Here is a 7579-nt window from a genome sequence, read left to right as displayed (position 1 = left end):
GGTACTGGGGTGATAAGAAGCCACTACAACCTCTCCTTCCCTAGTGTGCAGCTGTTTCTGGTCTGTCGATGAGAAGCCCTGACCTCTCCTTCCCCTCGGGTGTCCTGTTTCTGGTCTGGTATTAAAGCCCTGACCTCTCCATTCCGCTGCGGTTCCTGTTCTGGGTGGCTCGTTCTGGTGATAGAGCCCTGACCTCTCCTTCCCTGCGTTAACCTGTTTACTGGGGTCTGGGTGACTGAGAACCCTGACCTCTCCTTCCCTGTGGTTCCTGTTCTCTGGTCTGGTGCATAGGAAGCCACTGGATCCTGCTCCTTCCCTGGTTCCTGTTCTGGGATCTGGTGACGAAAGCCCTACCTCTCTTCCTGGTTCCTGTTCTGGCTCTTGTGATAGATAGCCCTTGACCTCTCCTATACCCTGTTCCTTTTCTGCGGTCTGTCGATAGAAGCCCACCTCTCCCTCCCTGGTTTCCTGTTCTGAGGATACTCGGGTGACTAGAAGCGCCAGCCCTGAGCTCACCAGGCAACAGACTATGACCAGAGGAGAGCTCCACCAGGCAGACAAACATGGCTGATCTATCATCATTCTGCATAGTGACAGTCACAGAGGGTTAGATAGACTATGGTTAGAGAAATGTAGGGCAGGTACACTTAGCTCCATACACATACCAGTCAGAACCAACAGTCAGCTCCCTAAAGTCACTTAGCCTCCATAACACTACAAGTCTCAAACAAAACGTCAGTCTCCTGAAAACACCAGACGGACACACACACACACATACACACACACAACACACACACACACACACACACACACCACACACAAACACACACACACCACACACACACACACACACACACACACACACACACACACACACACACACCTATGTACTATAGCAGCTGTGATAGCACCTTATGGGTTTAGTCCAACTTCCCATTCCTCCAAACAGCTGTTCTCTGGTTTACAGTTTCTACGCAAAGCTTCCGAGTTGTTGTGTGTGTGTGTGTGTGGTCCCACCCCCTCCAACCCCTGACATCTGAACCCTGACCTCCGACCCTTTCCCGTCTAGGAGTCCTGCGGGACCCAGCGGGTTATTTTGGTTCCACTCAGTGCTGTGGCATCTGCCAATCTGCCATCATCCTCCCAAAATAGACATTCTACGAACAGACACTTAGACATTCCAACTCAACTGCAAGAGTGTGACTGTGTGTGTGTATGTGTTGTGTGTGTGTGTGTGTGTGTGTGTGTGTGGTGTGTGTTGTGTGTGTGTGTGGTGTGTGGTGTGTGTTGTGTGTGTGTGTGGTGGTGTGGTTGTGGTTTGTGTGGTGCTTGTGTGTCCTGTGTTTCCTGGTTCTATCCTCGAGGAAGGTTATAGCACCATTTGCTGACTCCAGCACGTTCCCAGACTTCCTGTGTTGCTTGCAGACAGCTGCTAGTATCAACCTGGTGATGCATCACTTAGTGTCTGTCCTCTTCCTTCCTTCGCCTTCCCCCCCTTCCCTTTCTTTTTTTCTCTCTCTCTCTCTCTCTCTCTCTCTCCTCTCTCTCTCTCTCTCTCTCGCTCTCTCTCTCTCTCTCTCTCTCTCCTCCTCTCTCTACCCTCTCTCTCTCTTCTCCGCTCTCTCTTCTCTCTTCCTCTCTTCTCTCGTTCTCTGGATAGGGCAAAGTCTCAGAGTCTGGAAATGACTGGATAGGGCAAAAGTCTCAGAGTCTGAATGACGGGATAGGCAGAGTCTGAATGACTGGGGATAGAGCAGAAGTCCCAGTCTGGAATGACTGGATAGGCAGAGTCCCAAGCTGGAATGACTGGATAGTCAGCAGTCTCAGCAGTCTGGAATGACTGGGATAGGCAGAGTCTCAGAGTCTAATGACGGGATAGTGGCAAGTCTGGAGATTACGGGATAGCGCAAAGTCTCAGAGTCTGGAATGACTGGGTAGGCAATCCAGATCTGGAATGACTGGGGTAGGGCAGAGTCCCAGCTTTCTGAATGACTGGGAAGGCGAGTCCCAGAGCGAATGACTGCGGATAGGCAGAGTCCCAGCGTCTGAATGACTGGGTAGGGCAGAGTCCCAGAGTTCTGGAAGACTGGGGTTAGGCAGATCCCAGCGTCTGGACATGACGGGATAGGCAGATCCCAGCGCTGGAATGACTGGTAGGCAGAGCTCCCAGAGTTCTGGAATGAACTGTAGGGCAGAGTCCCAGAGTCTGAATGACTGGGATAGGCACAGAGTCCCAGAGTCTGAATGACTGGGTAAGCAATGCTCAGGAGTCTGGAATGGACTGGATAGGCAGAGCCCAAGAGTCTGGAATACTGGAGGCAGAGTCCCAGAGTCTGAATGACGGATAGGGCCAGAGTCTCAGAGTCTGGATGGACTGGATAGGGCAGAGTCCCAGAGTCTGGAATGACTGGCGGTAGAGAACAGAGTCTCAGAGTCTGGAATGACTGGTAGAGGCCAGAGTCTCAGAGTCTGAATGACGGGGTAGGCAGAGTCCAGAGTCTGGAATGACTGGGGTAGGCAGATCCAGAGTCTGGAATGACTGGATAGAGCAGAGTCCCACCCCCCCTGAGTCTGAATGACTGAGATAGGGCAGGTCTCAGAGTCTGGAATACTGGATAGGGCAGACTCCCAGATCTGAATACTGGATAGGGCAAGTCCCAGGAGTCTGGAAAGACTGGGATAGGCAGACAGTCCTCAGAGTCTGAAACTGGGATAGGCAGAAGTCCCAGCGCTTGGAATGACTGGTAGGGCAGATCCCAGAGTCTGGAATGACATGGGTAGGGAGAGTCCCAGAGTCTGGGAATACTGGCGCTTAGGCAGGATCCCAGAGTCGGAATGGACTGGGGAGGCAGAGTCCCAGCTGTCTGGAATACTGCGATAGGGCAGAGTCCAGAGTCTGGAAGACTGGGATAGGGCAGAGTCTGTAATACTGCGCGGTAGAGCAATGCTCAGAGTCTGGAAGACTGGATAGGGCAGAGTCCAGAGTCTGAATTACTGGGGCTAGAGCAGATGCTCAGAGCTTCTGAATGACTGCGATAGTGGCAGAGTCTCAAGTCTGGAATGACTGGAAGGCAGAGTCTCAGAGTCGGAATGACTGGGGTAGGGCAGATCTGAATGACTGGGATAGGGCAGAAGTCCCAGAGTCTGGAAGACTGGGATAGCGCAGATTCGGAATAAACTGGTAGGCAGAAGTCCCAGAGTCTGGAATGACTGGGATAGGGCAGAGTCCAGAGTCCTGGAATGACTGGGTAGGGCAAGTCTCAGAGTCTGATGACTGGATAGGCAGAGTCTCAGAGTCTGAGATGACTGGGATAGGGCAACTCCAGAGTCTGGAATTGACTGGGATAGGGCAGAGTCCTCAGACTCTGAATGACTGACTGCGCAAGATCTCAGAGCGAAGGACTGGGAAGGCAGAGTCCCGCGTCGGAATGACTGGGTAGGCAGGTCCCAGAGTCTGAATGACTGGGTTAGGCAGAGTCCCAGAGTCTGAATACTGGGGTAGGCAGAGTCCCAGAGTCTGGAATAGACTGGATAGGCAGAGTCCCAGTGTCTGGAATGACTGGGATAGGCAGAGTCCCAGAGTCGGAAAGACTGGGATAGGCAGACAGTCTGAATGACTGGGGTAGAGCAGATCTCAGAGTCTGAATGACTGGGATAAGGCAGCAGTCCAGGAGTCTGGAATTACTGGGGTTAAGCAATGCTCAGAGTCTGGAATGACTGGATAGGGCAGAGTCTCAGAGTCTGAATGACTGGATAGGCAGAGTCTCAGAGTCTGGAATGACTGTGGTAGGCAAGAGTCTGGAATGACTGGAAGGCAGATCCCAGAGTCTGGAATGAACTGGATAGCGCCAGCAGTCTGAATTAACTGGAGCAATCCCAGAGTTGGAATGACTGGAGAGGGCAGAGTCCCAGACAGTCTGGAATGACTGGGTAGGGGCCCAGAGTCTCAGATCTGGAATGACTGAGGATAGGGCAGAGTCTCAGAGTCTGGAATGACTGGAAAGTCCAAAACCCTTTAGGAATTCCTGCCTGCTTTTAAATAAACATTTAACTGTAGTGTTTAAAATGAGCTCCACCCTAGTAGCAATAAGCACCTCTGAAAAACAGTGCCTCTGGGAAAGTATTACAACCCACTTTCACTTTTTACACATTGTATTGTACAGTCTTTTCTAAAATGGATCAATCTACAAAACAATACCCTATAATGACAAAGGCAAAAACAGTTTTTTTAAATGTTAAACATGTATTAAAAAATAAAACAGTAATACCTTATTGACATAAGTAATCAGACCCTTTGCTATAGACTTGAAATTGAGCTCAGGCATCCTTGTTTCCATTGATCACCCTTGCAGATGTTTACAACTTGGAGTCCACCTGTGGTAAATTCAATTGATGGAATTGATTTGGAAAGCACACACCTGTCAGTAAAAGGCACATGACAGCCGCTTGGATTTGCCAAAAAGGCACCTTAAAGACTCTGAGACCATGAAAACAGATTCTCTGGTCTGATGTAAACCAAGATGAAAACTCTTTGGCCTTAATGCTGAGGAAACATGCACCATCCCTTATGGTGAAAGCATGTGTGGCAGCATCATGCTGTGGGGATGTTTTTTCAGTGTAGGACTGGGAGACTAGTCAGGTATTGAGGAATGATAAACAGACAAAGTAAAATCCTCGATGAAAACCTAACTCCAGAGCACTCAGGACCTCAGACTGGATGAAAGGTTCACCTTGCAACAGGACAACGACCCTAAGCACACAGCCAAGACAACACAGGAGTTGCTTCGGGACAAGTCTCTGAATGACCTTGCGTGGCCCAGCCGGAGCCCGGACTTGAACCCGATCGAACATCTCTGGAGAGACCTGATAATAGCTGTGCAACGACGTTCCCCATCCAACCTGACAGAGCTTGAGAGGATCTGCAGAGAAGAATGGGAGAAACTCCCCAAATACAGGTGTGTATTACAAGCTTGTTGCGTCATACCCAAGAAGACTTGAGGCTGTAACCGCTGCCAAAGGTGCTTCAACAAAGTACTGAGTAAAGGGTCTGAATACTTATGTAAATGTGATATTTCAGTTTTAAATGTTTAATACAGTTTCAAAAATATCAAAAAACCAGTTTTTGCTTTGTCATTATGGGTTATTGTGTGTAGATTGATGAGGGGAAAAAACAATTGAATCCGTTTAAGGATAAGGCTGTAACGTAACAAAATGTGGAAAAAGTCAAGGAAGGGGTCGGAATAGTTTCAGAATGCACTGTACAGTAGCTACAGTATCCTAGCTGTCTGTCACAATGTCCTCTACTTTAAAATACACCGAACAAAAATATAAACACAACGTGAAGATTTAACCGAGTCACAGTTCATATAAGGAAATCAGTCAATTTAAATAAATAAATTAGGCTCTAATCTATGGATTTCACATGACTGGGAATACAGATATGCATCTGTTGGTCACAGATATATATATTTTTAAAGGTAGGGGTGTGGATCAGAAAACCAGTCAGTATCTAGTGTGACCACCATTTACCTGATGCAGCGAGACACATCTCCTTCGCATAGTGTTGATCAGGCTGTTGATTGTGGGAATGTTGTCCCACTCCTCTTCAATGGCTGTGTGAAGTTGCTGGATATTGGCGGGAACTGGAACACGCTGTCATACACGTAGATCCAGAGCATCCCAAACATGCTCAATGGGGTGACATGTCTGGGGAGTATGCAGGCCATGGAAGAACTGGGACATTTTCAGCTTCCAGGAATTGTGTCCAGATCCTTGAGACATGGGACAGTGCATTATCAGGCTGAAACATGAGGTGATGGCGGCGGATGAATGGCACGACAATGGCCCTCGGGATCTCGTCACGGTATCTCTGTGCATTCAAATTGCCCTCGATAAAATGCAATTGTCTTCATTGTCCGTAGCTTATGCCTGCCCCATACCATAACCCCACCAGAACTCAGCTTAAGAGTAAATCAACTTCTCTCAATTGATTAGGATTTGGTCACTAATCTGTCTGATCCATAGAGAAGGCCAGGCTTATTCTACAATCACACAATACTGATAGTGCTTCTGAAGTTTTTTATTTTACCTTCATTTAACAGGCAGTTAAGAACAAATTCTTATTTTCAATGACAGGCCTACCGGGGAACAGTGGGTTAACTGCCTGTTCAGGGGCAGAACGACAGATTTTACCTTGTCAGCTCGGGGATTTGAACTTGCAACCTTTCGGTTACTAGCCCAACGCTCTAACACTAGGCTACCCTGCCGCCCCAGTACAGCTCTTTCATCTATGGGTCGGCACATATATATCTGGTGAATGCCCTGTTGGATGTTTAATCACTCTGGGCTCTGGCATACGTGGTCCAATGGGCCCTGGTCAAAGGTAGTGTATTAAATAGGACATACTGGGTCCAATGGGCCCTGGTCAAAGGTAGTGTATTAAATAGGACATACTGGTCCCAATGGGCCCTGGTCAAAGGTAGTGTATTAAATAGGACCATACTGGGTCCCAATGGGCCCTGGTCAAAGGCAGTGTATTAACTAGGAACATACTAATGTGTGATGCACTTCTCCAGGGAAGTTAAAAATGTTGATGTCACCTCTCCAGGGTAAGTTACAGTGTGTGATGTCACCTCTCGCAGTGGTAAGTTAAATGTGTGATGTACACCTCTCGCAGGGTAGTTAAATGTGTATGTCACCTCTCCAGGGTAGTTAATGTTTGTGATGTCACTTCTCCAGGGTAGTTAAATTGTTGTGATGTCACTTCTCCAGGGTAGTTAATGTGTCTGAACTCAGGTGATGTTTTACACTGTGTCTAACGCTCAGGTGATGTTTTACACTGTGTCATAACTTCAGGTGATGTTTACCACGTGTCTAACTCGGTGAGTTTATAGCTGTGTCTAACTCAGGTGATGTTATACACTGTGTCTAACTCAGGAGGATGGTATCGTAATTATTATCAACTGTCGGTGAATCGTTATCACTGTGTTAATGTATGTTTACACTGTGTCTAACTCAGGTGATGTTTATCTTGTGTCTAACTCAGGTTGATGTTTACACTGTGTCTAACTCGGTGATGTTTACACTGTGTCTAACTGCAGTGAGTCTTAGCTGTGTCTAACTCAGGTGATAGCCAATAGGCAGCCCTGTAACGGTAAGAAGGTAAGAATAGCAAGACAAACATACAGACACGTTCTAGATGAGTCTGGTCACATAAGGGATGACTGTCTCTACTGGTAGGATAGTATCGTCATGCGAGACAGCAAGTTATTCCATAGACTGAATAGGGAGAGAGGGAGACGGGCGCGCCCCAGGTGGTGAAGGTTAGGCAACAACCCCTCCACTACGCTGATCCCAACACGGGCCCACAAGGGTGCGTGCCCAGCCCCCTCCTGTACTCTCTGTTCAACCATGACTGGTTTGCAGATGACACAACAGTGTAGGGGCCTGATTACGCAACAACGATGAGACAGCCTACAGGGAGAAGTGAAGGCCCTGGTGGAGTGGTGCCAGGAAAATAACCTCCTCCCTCAACGTCAACACAACGAAGGATCTGATCGTGGAATCGCGGATGCAGCAG

This window comes from Salvelinus sp. IW2-2015, unplaced genomic scaffold, assembly GCF_002910315.2.
Source record: "Salvelinus sp. IW2-2015 unplaced genomic scaffold, ASM291031v2 Un_scaffold2978, whole genome shotgun sequence".
NCBI classification, from domain to species: domain Eukaryota; kingdom Metazoa; phylum Chordata; class Actinopteri; order Salmoniformes; family Salmonidae; genus Salvelinus; species Salvelinus sp. IW2-2015.
This window is presented reverse-complemented; position numbering follows the sequence as displayed.